Source organism: Sus scrofa, chromosome 9 (genome assembly GCF_054392235.1).
Source record: "Sus scrofa isolate SSC_HxYL_T2T_F1_AM1 chromosome 9, Sscrofa_HxYL_maternal_Yorkshire_Landrace_v2.0, whole genome shotgun sequence".
Taxonomy (NCBI): Eukaryota; Metazoa; Chordata; class Mammalia; order Artiodactyla; family Suidae; genus Sus; species Sus scrofa.
Window position 1 is genome coordinate 70,794,269 of NC_139391.1, and position 15,735 is coordinate 70,810,003.

Here is a 15,735-nt window from a genome sequence, read left to right on the forward strand (position 1 = left end):
AGAAGTGCTATACGGAGATGTAGGCAAGTCTTGAACTCAAAGGTAGGAGTGCCTAACTTCGGACATTCATTCAGCAAAGAATTCAGCATGTCTTAAGTGCTAGGCTCTGTGCCTGGCACTGGGGATACACAGGTGAACAGATGGGCTTGGTGCCCGCTCCCCTGGAGCTGACAGTCTGGTGGACAAGATGGATACTGACTGGGGTGGTATGAGCTAATCAGGAGACACTGGGGGTGGGGTGTGGGTGGTGAATAGCCGGGCTCTTAATCTGCTCTGGGGAGTCCAGAAAGGCTTCTTGGAGGAAATGAATTCTAAGTGGAGGCCTCAAGGATTAAAAGAGAGAGCTCGGTGGAGATGGGATGAGAGGGGCAATAGAAGGAACTTGTAGAAAGGCCCTTGATCTGCTACTAACAGGCCCTTTAGAAGGCAGGTCAATGGCCACAGTGCAGAGAGGGAGGTGGGCCTGGGAAGGCTCAGCCCCTCCGGGCTACTGTGTTGGAAGAGGCTTACTTGCAAGTTGTTCTTTCTCTTTCTAGACCAACCCCCCCCAACCCCATTTTACATCTAGTCACTGTTGCAACGGGACCGACTCTATGCCTGCTAAAGACAACCCTGCAATAAAGAACTAAGATGAAGCGTTCCCATTGTGGCGCAGCGGAAACGAATCTGACTAGCATCCGTGAGGATGCAGGTTTGATCCCTGGCCTTGCTCAGTGGGTTAAGGATCCAGCATTGGCGTGAGCTGTGGTGTAGGTTGCAGACATGGCTCGGATCTGGTGTGGCTGTGGCTCCGGCGTGGGCCGGCGGCTACAGCTCTGATTCAACCCCTAGCCTTCGAACCTCCATATGCTGTGGGTTGGGCCCTTAAAAGCCAAAAAAAAAAAAAAAGAAGAATGAAGATGATGTTATCTCTGCTTTAAGCTTATCACTTCCCAGCCTCTTCCCACACTGGTTACTTCATCAGTCAGAGACCCTTGGCCCTCACAACCCTCTAGACTCCTTCCCATGTGCTGGGATTGTATGTTTTCTAGGAACTTCTGCATTTATTATCTCTAGATTCTCACAACAGCCCTCTGAGTTAAGTATATCAAACGGTTATGCTTACCCCCATTGGACGGATAGGAAAACTGACAGTCAGAACGGGAGAGTGGCCTGCCTACGTACCACGTACAGATTCTGTGGCCACGCAGTGTTTGTGAGTTTCTGTTAAGCGTCAGGTATTTGCCTGTGTCCCCAGCTCCTTGGTGAGCCCCATGAGGGGTAGGGGCTAAAGGGATCCCTTGCCACCACAAGAGCCTTCAGCACCTAGGACAGGGCCCTGCACATGCAGGCTCTCAAGCCAACCCTGCAGAGTGAGTGGCTGTCCTGGAAGGGAAGGACAGGATGAAAGGGCAGATAGGGAACATGTTACAGCAGAAACTCTGTGGGCTTTTACGCACACATACGTCGAGTGGAACTGCCACCAAAGACACTCTGTGTAACTTACTTAGCCTTTCAGAGCCACAGTTTCCTAATCTTTCAAAGGGGATTCACGGCACCACCTGAGAAGGCTGTTGTGAAGATTAAGTGAAATTAGGTATGAAAGGAATATCCACAGAAAAATACATAAGACACTGGTCGGAGTTCCCGTCGTGGCACAGAGGAAATGAATCTGAGTAGGAACCATGAGGTTGCAGGTTCGATCCCCAGCCTCGCTCAGTGGGTTAAGGATCTGGTGTTGCGATGAGCTGTGGTGTAGGTCACAGACTTGGCTTGGAGCTGGCGTTGCTTCGGCTGTGGTGTAGGCCAGCAGCTGTAGCTCTGATTGGACTCCAGCCTGGGAACCTCCATATGCCGTAAGTGTGGCCCCAAAAAGAAAAAAAAAAGATGCTTGTGACAGCAGTCACTTCTGAGAAGGGAGTCTGAGTGGATGAGGCACAGGAGTAAGTAGAGAAATTTGCTTTTCATGTTTTACTATCCAGTAGTTGTGATATTGTACCTTGTGTGTGCATTACCTATCCAAAATGAATAATGAAATATCTTAAAGAGATAATACATGAAGCAGGATAACAACGATGATAAAATAGGCACTCTGTCCACATTGTTGAACTGAATTGAGTTTTGCAGTTTGAAACACCAGGATGTGTTATCAAGGAAAACCACAAGGTCTCTTTTAGAAAGTGAGTCCAGCTTGAAGGTTTTGCATGCTGTCGTGTCTACAGGCAAAGGTGAAGATGTCTCACCAGGTCAGATGTTTTCCGGCCCAGAAATTCTGGAGTTCAAACCCTCAGTCACAGAGGGAAACAGCGTCCCAGCAGGCTCATCGTCCTATTGAGAGACAAAATCCCTGGCAGAAACAGGAGATGGATAGAAATGGAGCAGGGATGATGGGGAGGAGATGGGTCCAGGCAGCCTCTCAGCAGGCCCCATTCTGTCCAGAGAGGGTAGGGCAGGAAGGAATCCTGGACCTGCTTCCTGGTGTTGCTCTTCTAAGACTCAGCGAGTGAGCTGTCTGCCCAGGCACCCTCTGGCCTCCGAGGAAAGCTGAGAGCAGCAGGTGCAGAGCCTAAGTAGGGGAGGGGGCTTTCTCCTGTTACCTTCCAGGTATTGAGGTCCCGGACAGGACAGGGCAGCCATTCATCAGCCAGCACAAAGAGACACTCTCTCAGCCACACGGAGACCAGGCCAGGTCACCTCAGACACTGGGGCATAACATCAGCGGGAACCTTAGAGGCCTCTTCGAAAAAGCCTTGGACTCACAGCTAGTGGTGTTCCGGGGGGGAGGAGTTGGAACAGAAGGGAGGCATTTTGTAGGATATTCTCGAGAAGCAAAGACAGAGGTAGTAGCCCCAGCCTCGAGGAAACAAAGAGGAGGCAAACAGGGTCAGAAAGGCTAGAAAATAGGAGTCAGAAGAAATAGAAATCACTTATTCCGGAGGAACAGCAGCTAAGGGGGTAAGGAAGGCAAGTCGAAGGCCCAGGGCTGGAATGGCCATCTTCACTTTAAGGGGAGGGTGAGGCTGCTCTTTTTTTAACGGAGTTTCCAGAGAAGGATCTGCAGTGAGAGTGCTGGGTTTTAGTCTGGGGCGGGGACTGAGGGACAGGGATGTCCCGCAACTCCAACCTTGGACAGGTCACCTTCCTACTCCACCTTGGCCTCCTGTCCACACCTTGCTAATTAAGGCAGAACACAACATTCCGGCCCCTGGTCAATCTTTTTTTTTTTAATGAGATTCACAATGTTTATTTCAGGTTCTCTCTTGTTTTTGTTTTTGTTTTTCTTTTTTGCCACACAGGCAGTATGTGGAAATTCCTGGGCCAGGGATCGAACCTACACCACACAGAAGCAACCAGGGCCACAGTGGTGAGAACACAGGAGCCTTGACCTGCTAGGCCATCAGAGAACTGTACCCTGGTCAATCTTGAGTACAGAAATGACTTTCATTGGAAGGGACAATGTGCAAACTATTTTCGTATTAAGTAATCAAAGATACTTAGAGATTATCACCCTCCACAGGGTCCTATTGTGTGCTGTGCTCTGAATTATGGCCTGCTCCTATTATAGTCACCAGAGCAGCACATATATGCAGTTTTAATCGATGAATATGCCACGTGCCTGGCACAGCACAGGATATTTCAGGGATACAAGTATTCGTTTCATTCATCCTTTTCTTTGTTTTTGGGGGGTGGCTTTTTAGGGCCACACCCGTGGCACATGGAGGTTCCCAGGCTAGGGGTCTATTCGGAGCTGTAGCTGCCAGCCTTCTCCACAGCCACAGCAACACCAGACCCAAGCCATGTATGCGACCTACACCACAGCTCACAGCAAAGCCGGATCCTTAACCCACTAAGCGAGGTCAGGGATCAAACCCACAAGGTCGGATTCGTTAACCACGTTAACCACTGAGCCACGACGGGAACTTCCATGATCTCTCTCTTACAAACACCCTCGTCTTCCTTGCCTGTCTTTGCTCAGAAACGCCATTGTACTTACCTGGCAAAACTTCAGTCCTTTGCTTATACCCAAGCAGTGCCACATTCCTGAAGAAAATCACAAGCGTGCTTATTGACTGTTGCACTCTAAACTTAGAACTTTCAAACGAGCGAGCGCTCAGATCTACCCAGCAACCTTCTACGTTTCCAAGGCAGATTCATCTTTCCTTCCTCTCAAAGGACTGGCTCATACCGCCACTTTCTCCTCACTCTCTTCAAAACTGCAGCACAAGGCCTTCAATAAGACTCTGCTCTGGGGTTCCCGTCATGGTTAACGAACCCGACTAGGATCCATGAGGAGGCGGGTTCGATCCCTGGCCTCGCTCAGTGGATTAATGATCCGGCGTTTTCATGAGCTGTGGTGTAGGTCGCAGATGTGGCTTGGATCTGGCGTGGCTGTGGCTGTGAGGTAGGCCAGCAGCTACAGCTCTGATTCGACCCCTCGCCTGGGAACCTCCATATGCCCTTTAAAATACCAACCAACCAACCAAACAAAAAAAGACAGTTCTCTGTAATTACTCTAGACCTCATATTTACATTCTCTCCTTAACTTACTCCAGCTTGGCCTCATCTCCATTACCTGCTGACATTTCTCTTGTCAAGGTCACCTGCCTTGCTCTATTATCATCCTCATCATCAACCTCTCTTTTACCAAACCCAAAGGTCAAACAAAGCCAGTCTGACTAACCTATCATCAGGCTTTGATAAAATTGACTATTCTCTCCTCCTAGAAACACTCTCTTTGCCTGAAACTCCTCCACAGGCACCACCACTCCTGCCCCCACCTCACAGGCCACGGCCTCATCCCTCCAAGGCCTCTCTTCTCTCAACTCTCTCTGGTTCATTCTCAAGATGATCTCATCTTGTCCTATACCTTTAAAAACCAGTCTCTCCCCTGAGCCCCGGGTCTGTACATCCATAGGCCCGCTTGACCTCTGCACTGGGAAGCTGTATTAGTTGCCCAGGGCTGCTATAACAAAGTGCCACAAGCTGGGTGACTTAACAGAAATGTATTGTCTGACAGTTCTGGAGGCTACAAGTCCAAAATTGAGGTGTCATCAGGGCCATGCTCCCTAGAAACCCTCTAGGGGCGGGTCTTTCTTCGCCACTTCCAGATTCTGGTAGCCCCAGACATTCCTTGACTTAAAGCAGCCTCTCTCGATTCTCTGCCTCCATCTTCACATAACCCCGTGTTCCCTTGGAATCTGTGTCTTTCACATAGTGTTCTAGTGTGTGTGTGTGTGTGTGTGTGTGTGTGTGTGTGTGTCTCCCATATTTTCTCCTCTTAAAAGGACACTTGTTATATTGGATCAGGGTTGCCCTTAAGATTCAGACCTTAACTTGTATCTGCAAAGACCCTATTCCCAAATAAGATCACATTCATGGGTACTGGGGACTAGGATTTCAACATATTTTTGGGGAGACTCACGAGTCAGTTCATAACAGACGTCTACTAGGCATTTCACACTTAACATGTCCGCATGTCAAAGTTCCCTGGCGGGGGATCGAACCCACCCCGCAGCAGTGATCCAAGTCACAGCAGTAACAATGTCAGATCCTAAACCTGCTAGGCCACCAGGGAACTCCCGGAATTCTTGATTTCTATACCTCTTGCCCCCAACTTGTTCCTCTTCCACTTTTCCCATCTCAGTTAAAGCGCCATCAGTTCTGTTCAAAAACCTAGACAACATCCTTGATTCCTCTCTTTTCCTCACCCTCTACATCTAATCCATCAGCAAGACCCACTGCCCAAACCCAACCCCTCTCCCCATCTCCCCTGCTACCACTTGAGTCTGGTAATCACCCTTTCTGGAGTTCCCGTTGTGGCTCGGCAAAAACGAATCTGACTAGCATCTATGAGGACACAGGTTCGATCCCTGGCCTAGGTCAGTGGGTTAAGGATCCAGTGTTGCTGTGAGCTGTGGTGTAAGCTGGTGGCTGCAGCTCTGATTGGATACCTAGCCTGGGAACCAGCATATGCCATGAGTGGGGCCCTGAAAAGACACACAAAAAAAAAAATTTAGTGATCGCCTTTCTCCTGGACCACTGCCCCAGTCTCTTGCCGGCTCTCCCTGCTTCCCCTCCTCCTTCCTACCTTGGTCTGCTTTCCATCTAAATGCCAGAGCGATTGTTTTAAAACATAAATCAGATCACATCCCTCCCGCTGCTTAAAACCTTCCAAAGACTTCTTACTGGAATTAGAATAAAATCTGAGCTTCTTAACTTGGCTTAAGAGGTTTTCTATGATCTGACCCTTCTCCCCTCATTGCCTACAGCTTTTCCCCAACGCTGCGTCCTTTCAACTGCGCAGACCTCCTTCTGTCTCTCTTGAATGCTCCGAGCTCATTCCTGCCTCAGGGCTTTGCACTTGCTGTTCCTTTTGCCTGGAAGACCCTTCTGCCCTCTGGGCCTGAACAGCTTTTCCTCTCATTCTAGTCACAGCTCAGATGTCGCCTCCTGAGAGAAGGTCCCCACTGCAACAGACCCTCGCTATCTCTTTTATTCTGTTTTTAAAAATTCGTAACTTTATTACCATCTGAGATTATTCTATTTGCTGGTGTGTGTGTTTTCTCTGATTCTCTTATTGCACTGCCAAGGTCATAAGGGCAGGGGTTTAATCTGCCTTTGTCACTGCTAAATTCCCAGTGCCTACAACATAGCCAGCACCCAGTAGGTGCTGCATATTTACTGAATAAATAAATGCACTGCTGTGTGCCAGGCGCTGTACTAGAGGCTGGGTAGTCAGTAATGAGTGAAAAACAAAATCTGTTCTTGTTCCGTGAACTGGACATGACTGTTCCCTGAGGAGCATATTGCAGAGACAATCAGCCCTTTTTTGTTTGTTTGTTTGTTTTTTTTTGGTCTTTTTATCTTCTTAGGGCCTCACCTGAGGTATATGGAGGTTCCCAGGTTATGGGTCGAATCAGAACTGTAGCCGCCTGGCCTACACCACAGCCACAGCAATGCCAGATCCAAGCCATATCTGCGACCTACACCACAGCTCATGGCAATGACGGATCCCCAACCCACTGAGCAAGGCCAGGGATCGAACCCAGAACCTCATGATTCCTAGTCAGATTCGTTTCCACTGCGCCATGACAGGAGCTCTGACAATCAGCTCTTGACCAGCTTCTTAGCAACATGATCTCTGAGGATGGGAACGCTCCCTCTCTCTAGCCAAAGAAGCTTCTCCAAACCTACACCACTCCTGACACTTCACTTGGCCTCCTTATCTCAGTAAAGGACTTTGTTTTCTATTTCACTGAGAAAATTGAAACCTAGACTAGGAACTCCTGTATCTACCTTCTGTTTTCCACCTGCCCTTCTGGAAAGAGTGTGGCTTTGCATTCAAGCAGGCATGGGTGCCAGCCCCGGGTCTGTGAGAGCTGGGGCAAATGACGAGTCTCAGCTTCCTCATCTATAAAATGGTCACAATGACACCGTTCCCATTAGCTTGTCCTGAGAACTAAATGACACCCTGGGTCACATGCCTGTCTCTTCATAGATGCTCAGAAAATGTTTCATTCCCTTCCCGGCGCTGCTTTCCCACCACCCTATGAGGTAAGCACGATCCTTCCCGTCTGACAGATGGAGACACTGGAGCCAAGTCTACCGATGTCCAAGTGTGCTGGTTCATTTACCCAAAGTCACATCCTGCTACATGGCAGATCCCTGGTGAAATCCCAGACCTCCAAATCCAGGCCTAGGGCATCCTGGCCTGCTGCAAGAAGCAAACATAAAGACTGTCTTGTGACTTTTTAATTAAGGCCAAATAAATTCCATCCAAAGACTTGTCCTTTGGTCTGACATGTTGTCCTCTCCCCGTCTCTCTCCTTTAGTCTTAGAATGTCCTTCATCTTCAGAAATGATTGTTGGCGTTCTCATTGTGTCTCAGTGGGTTAAGAACCCGACTAGTATCGGTGTGAATGAGGGTTCGATCCCTGGCCTTGCTCAGTGGGTTAAGGATCCGGCATTGCCATGAGCTGTGGTGTAGGTCACAGATGTGGCTCGGATCTGGCGTGGCTGTGGCTGTGGTGTAGGCTGGCAGGTGCAGCTCTGATTCGGCCCCTAGCCTGGGAACCTCCATATGCCGTAAGTGCGGCCCTAAACAAAAAAACAAAAGAGAAAAAAAGACATGATCGTTGTAATTTTTTCCTCCCTAAAGGAAGCCAGTCACCCACCATCCAATCTCACTGCTACAAAACAGCCTCACCTATGCCACTGAGGCTACTCCTCACTCCCCTCTGGCAGAGGCATTCAGCGGGGCCAATGGTGATAGCTTGGTTGGAAAGAAGAGGCTTAGAAATTGAGTTCAAGCTGGCCGCTCTTAACTTTGGTGGGGAAAGATTAGTGGACATTTCAGAGAAATTGGAGTCCCAACCCAGCCACCCTCTGTGACTGCAGTGTCCTGGTGCACAGGCAGACTCTCCTGAGGAGAAACACCAGGCTCTTGGACATGCCGAACCCCCTCTGCTGTCTTCCTTCCCTGGCTGGACCTAGAACAGTCTCTACCTTTTTTTCTTCTGAATATTTTCCAGCATGACCCATGGGGGCAATTTTGGAGTTGAGTGAGGAGCACAAAAATGTAGTCAGCATATTGGCCCTGGTATTTAATTTTATTTTTTCTGAATAACCAACCCCCCGGAGTTGACTGATAAGTTGGGCCAAGTGCACTGAAAGCCCTGTCTCTGTGCACCCATAACTCCTGAGCCACACAGACCCCTAAGGACCCTGCAAGACAGCCGCGAGCCATAAATCCAGCGAGCTGGAGGCTGGGAGCTCACTGATTGCACTGGGGAAAAAGCAGCCCTATCTGATTGCTACGTGAGCTGGCGAGAAAAAAGGTGGTTACTCGAGTGCTAGAAATACAACCACTTTGGAAGAAAATGAAGCAACAGAGGGATGGCAGGAGGGACTGTGGTTTTTTTCATCTGTATAACAAAGGGGCTGGATGAGACTGCATCTAAGGCCCTTTCATCATAGAAATTCTGGGTTCTCTTTTGTAACTAAGGTCAAACGTGATCAAGCAGATGTGGGCGAGGTCAGGGCGAGAAAGCAGGATTGGGGGACTCAAGAGAGGCCAGAAGGAACAAGGAGGACGAGGAGACATTTATTAACCAATGACAATCACATTTAATCCCCCAAACAGCAAGAAAGTTAGATATAATTGCCTCCATTTTATAGGGAAGAACACTGAGGCACAGAGGCTAAATTCCTTTTTCAAGGTCATGTTGCCAAGGGCTCAGGCTGGGATACTAGCCCAGCTGGTCTGACCCAGCCAGAGCATCCCTTCTTGGCCACGGAGCTGTCTTGCCTGCGCATGTAGTGTGGCTGGTGAACTGGAGGAAGCATGTCACCACTCCTGCTTCCCTGCTCCGAGAAAGGGGAATGGAACTCAGTTACCAAGGAGTGGACTGTCCAAAAGGTATGCTTGTCTTCCAGAGAGAAGGAGTGTGTGTGTGTGTGTGTGTCTGTAGAGATGTGGCAGACAGAACCTCAAAACACATAGGTGAGGAGCTCCCCTTGTGGCACAGTGGAAATGAATCCGACTACAATCCATGAGGATGCGGGTTTGATCCCTGGCCTCACTTAGGGGGTTAAGGATCTCGAATTGCCAAGAGCTATGATGTAGTTTGTAGACGTGGCTTGGATCCCGCATTGCCATGGCTGTGGCTTAGGCTAGCAGCAATAGCTCTGATTCAACCCCTAGCCTGAAAACTTCCACATGCCAAGGGTACAGCCCTAAAAAGCAAAACAAACAAACAAACAAAAAGGGAGTTCCCATCGTGGCGCAGCAGAAACGAATCCGACTAGGAACCGTGAGGTTGCAGGTCCGATCCCTGGCCTTGGTCAGTGGGTTAAGGGTCCAGCGATGCTGTGAACTGTGGTGTAGGTTGCAGACACGTCTCAGATCTGGTGTTGCTGTGGCTGTGACGTAGGCCAGTGGCTACAGCTCTGATTTGACCCCTAGCCCAGGGACCTCCATATGCTGAGGGAGCGCCCTAGAAAAGGCAAAAAGACAAAAACAAACAAAACAAAACAAAACAAAACAACCAACCAAACAAAAAAAAAAACCCCAAAAACCTCAACGGCCTGTTCTTCATGGCCTGGTCTCGTGAGCCGTCAGGGTGATCAGAGCAGAGAGGTGTCTAGGGAGCAGTGCTTCCCTCCTTCCCAGCGGGCTGCTTGGGTGGGCAGGGCAATGGGATGGGGGGTGCTGGGAGCAGCGGGGACCCGGTGATGCCAGGATCTACGTGCACCTCCTGCTTGTCCACTCAACCCTTCCCTCCCTGGTCTCCCCCCATCCCCAGCCCACTGTCCCCTGCCCTCCCTGCTTCCTTGCTGGGAGCAGGGACAATGATGCTGGTTTCCTCTTTGGCTGTTCCACGGAGCCCTGGCTGAGCTTCAGTTGCCGACACTGGCAAGTGCAAGGCACATGGTCCACTCATAACAACTAGGAAGATGGAGCCTGGATGCTTCGAAGATGGAGATGAACGTCAGGAGTGGAAAGCACCTGCGGGAAGGACCACCTTATTTAATCCTTAGTCTGGGAGCTTTGCTAATTTTGCCAAGCATAGAATTACTTGTGAGTATTGATAGAATGCAGATTCCCCCACCCGCCCCCACCTACGGAAATGCAGTCTCTTGGGTGGCTCCCTGGGAATGTCATTTGTAACCAGCTCCGGCAGGAAGTAGTCCATGCAGGTGGGGAAACCACAGAAGCTACAAAGGGCAGCATCCTCAAACTGTTCACAGGCCAGCTGGGTAAAGAAGACATTCACAGGAGCCATCAGTGCTGAGGTCCTGCTGCCTGGCGCATGCTGTGAAAACGGAAAGGAAGAAGGTTTGAGTTGGGGGAGGACAATCAGGCACCGTTTTCTTCCCCAAGCAGCTCGGATGTGTTCTACCGAGAAGGTATTCAGCCAGACACACTCATGAATTCTGCATGTCTGACCTCCATCCACCGCCACCTGCTGCCCTTCAGATGGAGCCCTCTGCTCCCTGGGACATAATTGCAATATCTGGCCTGTTTTTTTTGTTTTTTGTTTTTTGTCTTTTTAGGGCTGCGTCTGCGGCATATGGAAGTTCCCAGACTAGGGGTCAAATCAGAGCTGCAGCTGCCGGCCTACATCACAGTTCATGGCAATGTGGGATCCTTAACCCATAGAGCGAGGCCAGGAATGGAACCTGAATCCTCATGGATACTAGTCAGGTTTTCGTAACTCACTGAGCCATGATGGGAACTTCCTGGCCTGTTTTAACAAAGGCAAACTATTCGGTGTTGGTACAAGTGCTGGAGAGGATTAGCGAGGGCAGGGCGGGTAGGCGTTTCTCTGGGAGAATGAAATAACCTCACCTCACACTTCATCAAGCATCTCCATTCACTAGGCCTGTTCGCATATATTTTCTCATCCTCTCCTCCACCCTATCATTGTGGCCATGCATTTTATTTTTTTATTGTGAATTTTATTGAAGTGTAGTTGATTTACAAGGTTGTTTTGGCCATGCATTTTAGAACCATTTGTGCCAGCAGTGTGTGCTCACATGGTTTTTACAATGATGTTGACGTTATGTCAGTTGCAGTAGATCAGTTATTTTTCTATTTCAATCAACTCTTTTAGTTGTAAGTTCACATACCAGGATGGGGGTTAGCTCACATGATCCCACCATCAAAAATATTTCACTGGGCTGGAGTTCTCTGTGTGGCTCAGCAGGTTAAGAACCTGACACAGGGTCCATGAGGATTCGGGTTTGATCCCTGACCTCACTCAGTGAGTTAAGGATCCAGCATTGCCACAAGCTGAGGCACAGGTCGCAGACGTGGCTTGGATCCCGCATTGCTGTGGCTGAAGTGTAGGCTGGAAGCTGCAGCTCTGATTTGACCCCTAGCCCGAGAACTTCCATATGTCGTAGGTGTGGCCCTAAAAAGAAAAAAAAATTCATTGAAGGATCAGTTTTTATTTCTCTCATTGTTCACAGTAATATTCACAAACCTTTGCCTAGCTTACTACACAAATGTTGGACCATTAATTGTAATTAAACACTATTCTTTTACAAACCACTTGGAAAATAGAAAGCTTTGACAATTACTATACAACCACTGGTTGTGACTCATGTCGATATCAAAGATACTAAAATGTGAAAAATAATATATGTTAAAACTAGTGAAATGGAATGAATGACAGAGAACACAACAGTATATATCAGTCCAGTAGCCTTGACACAAAGATCTTTTATTTATTTATATTTTTTTGCTTTTTAGGGCCGCACTTTTGGCTTATGGAAGTTCCCAGGCTAGGGGTCTAATCGGAGCTGCAGCCGCCAGCCTGCACCACAGCCACAGCAATTCAGGATCCGAGCCGCATCTTCGACCTACACCGGCTCATGGCAACGCCGGATCCTTAACACACTGATTGAAGCCAGGGATCCAACCTGCGTCCTCATGGATACTAGTTGTGTTTGTTAATCACTGAGCCACAATGGGAACTCCTATCCCAATTTCTTTTTCTTTTCTTTTCTTTTTTTTTTTTTTTAATATGACACAAATTTGCGTGTCATCCTTGCTAGGGGCCATGCTAATCTTCTCTGATCATTCCAATTTCAGTATATGTGCTGCTGAAGTGAGCACCTATCCTAATTTCAATAGCAAGTGGGTAGAGGGTACAGGAAAAGAGAGGTGAGAGGCAGCTTCGAATTTTTCAAGCTAGAGGACTATAGCTTATTTATCTTATCCCCTGAAAGGGCATGAGAGGCTCAGTTTTTACAGTTCCATTTTACAGGTGAAATCATCAAGGCCCAAAGACATCACATGACTGCTTAAGGCCACACAGGTAGAAGTGGTGTGGAACTGGTTTTGAGAGACTCTGTTTCAAAATTCAGTGCCTAAACAAACAAAGTGTCCATCAGCCATGAGCAGATAAAGAAAATGTAGTATAACCAGCCAGTGGAATATTATTCAGCCCCAAAAAGAATGAGGTCCCGGTACATGCTACAACAGGAATGTACCTTAAAACATTCTGCTAAGTCAAAGAAGCCAGAAATAAAGGGCCCACATTGCAGGATTCCCTTCATATGAAATGTCAGGAATAGCAAATCTATAGACACTGAAAGCAGATTACTGGTTGCCAGGGGCTGGGGGAGGGAGGAGAGACAGTTAATGAGAATGGGGTTTCCTCTGGGGTTGATGAAATGTTCCATAACTAAATAACAGGATGGTATACAATCTTGAGAAAGCTGCTAAATATCTCTAATGATAAAATGTTACATTGTGTGTATTTTACCACATTAAGAAAGAGAGGGAGTTCCCATTGTGGCTCAGTGGGTTAAGAACCCCGACTAGTATCCCCGAGGATTCGAGTTTGACCTCTAGCCTCACTCTGTGGATTAAGGATCCAGTGTAGGTTGCAGACGTGGCTGGGATCCAGCTTTGCTGTGGCTGTGCTGTAGGCTACGGCTATGAGAAAGAAAGAGGGAGAAAGAAAGAGGAAGAAAGAAGGTAGGAAAGAAAAAGAAAGAGAGAAAGAAAGAGATACGACCAGGCAAAACAAAATCCATTCTCTTTTCTCCCTGGAATTGCTGTGGCCACAGTCCACAGGCTGGCATGGCCTGGCCCTGGCACATAGCAGGCACTCAGTAAATTGTTGATAGAGTAGGAAGGGGGTAGCTGCTCTTTAGAGGGTTGCCAGGGGCTGGAAACCCCTGAGAGAGGACTGTAGGCTGCTCTGGAGGCCAGAGTCAGGGAGGCTGGGGTGGAGGGGGCAAAGACAGAGAGAAGGGAGAGTTGTGGAGAGATGGGCAAAGGGAGCAACAGGGAAGAGAGAGGACAGAAAAGTGGAGAAAGGGGGAGTTCCCATTGTGGCGCAGCGGAAATAAATCTGACTAGGAACCATGAGGTTGCGGGTTCGATCCCTGGCCTCGCTCAGTGGGTTGGGGATCCGGCGTGGCTGTGAGCTGTGGTGTAGGTCACAGACGTGGCTTGGATCTGGAGTGGCTGTGGCTGTGGCTGTGGCTATGACGTAGGCGGGCAGCTGTAGTTCTGATTTGACCCCCTAGCCTGGGAACCTCCATAAGCTGCAGGTGCGGCCCCCAAAAGACAAAAAAAAAAGTGGAGAAAGGGGAAAGGGACTCATCCCAAGAGAAAGCAGAACAGAAAGGAGATGAGGGAGGATTAAGGGGAGGGGAGGGGAGGGGAGGGGGCCGGGTGGGGTAGGGGTGGCAGGGGAGAAGGAGAGAGGGTGGGGATGCCGGGGGTGCTGGTGAGCCACAGTGCCAGAGCAGAGGGCACTGGGCACTTGGCAGGCCCCCCACCCCCACCGGCTGTGATGCTCCCTCCTGCAGCGGGAAGATGAGCAGAGCTGGCCGGGGATCATCTATCTTCATTACACCATCCCCACCAGCTCCGTCACTTCTTGCCAGAAAGCTCATCAATATTCCCCCGTGGCTTGGCAGACTCAGCCCCCCCCCTCCCTCCCCTGCCCCCATCCTGGCTCCTCCTCCTCCTCCTCCTCCTCCTCCTCCTCCTCCTCCCAGGCTGTGTGCCTGGACCAGCTGAGGAGCACACCCTAGTCCTCCACGCTGGGGTCCCTCTGCCTCTTTGGAGCTCCAGCTGCAGAGTCCCTGGATGCATTCCCTGGAGGCGGGGAGGGGGCTTCCGGGAGCCAGCCAGGCTGAGAGTGAGGTCTTAGTGCAGTCTGCCCCCCACCCCCGTGAGAAGCCATCTTGACCCTTCTATTTGAAATGTAGACGCCCTGCACTCTGCACTGTTTGTGTCCATTTCGTTTTTCTGGAGTCTAAAGCCTTGATCTTTTTCTGATGAGTTATATGTTTATAACGCACCATGCATCGTTATGTTGTCAACTTGTCTCCTTCTACTAGAATGTATACTCCCTGAGGGCAGGGTTTAGGGCAGAGGTGGTCACTGCTGCACAGTCAGCGCCTAGACCAGGGGGGGCCTGGAATTAGGAGGTGGAATGAATGAATATTTGGGGCCTGGAGTTGGATGTCCGGTGGTAAGGTGTTAGCTCCTTTGGGAGCCTAACGGGCTCACTAAAAGTTGGGTTCGGGGGTTTCTATACTTCTGGAACCCAGGGACCTGAGAACAAGAAACAAAAGTGTAAATTACATCAGAAATTCCCCTGCTCTTACCCATCAGGTGGTCTCCATTTACCCTTATGACAAAATCCCAAAGTATTTCCCAGCTTGGCCCCTGGATGTATTTCTGGTCTTTCCTTTTGCTGTCTGCCTCGTTCATGCTGAAGCTCCTGCCGTTCCTCCTGAGACAGAAGTTATTCCTGGCTCAGTGTCTGCGCATTTGCTGATCCCACAGCCCAGATTCCAACACTGTGTCCTTAAGACATTTCGCTGGCCTTCAGAGAGCCTGGCTCTGGCTTCACTCAGGTGTCAGCTAAAATCTCACCTCCTCTGAGATGCCCACCCTGACGACCTGAGCTGACACAGTACTTATCTCCCTCCACCCCCTTGCCCTGCTTTATTTTCCCTGTGGTGCTTCCGGACTAGCTACTCGACATCTTCGTTGCTATCGCTCTCATTGAAGGGTAAGCACCGTGAGGGCAGGAAGTTTGGTTCACCCAAGGTAGCAGGCACCGTAGGTACCCGTCTCGCCTCCTCTTCCCCACCAGAGGCTTTGGACAGCAGGCTGGATGCCAGCAGCCAGCACCTGCATCTCTTTGCCTGCGGGCTTTCTCCTGCTGCGCTTGCTTTTCTTGCTTCTGCCTCAAGCGAAAAGGAATTGACAGGAAATTC

The 15,735-nt window shown here is 49.4% G+C and overlaps 1 non-coding gene across 1 annotated transcript; it reads right to left on the bottom strand.

Annotated features, from left to right (window-relative positions):
• Positions 1–12,496: 12,496 nt before the first annotated feature.
• Positions 12,497–12,601, bottom strand: LOC146399967 (U6 spliceosomal RNA). The gene has a single exon (XR_014817007.1). It is a non-coding gene; the product is annotated as a U6 spliceosomal RNA (small nuclear RNA).
• Between the last annotated feature and the right edge of the window lie 3,134 nt (positions 12,602–15,735).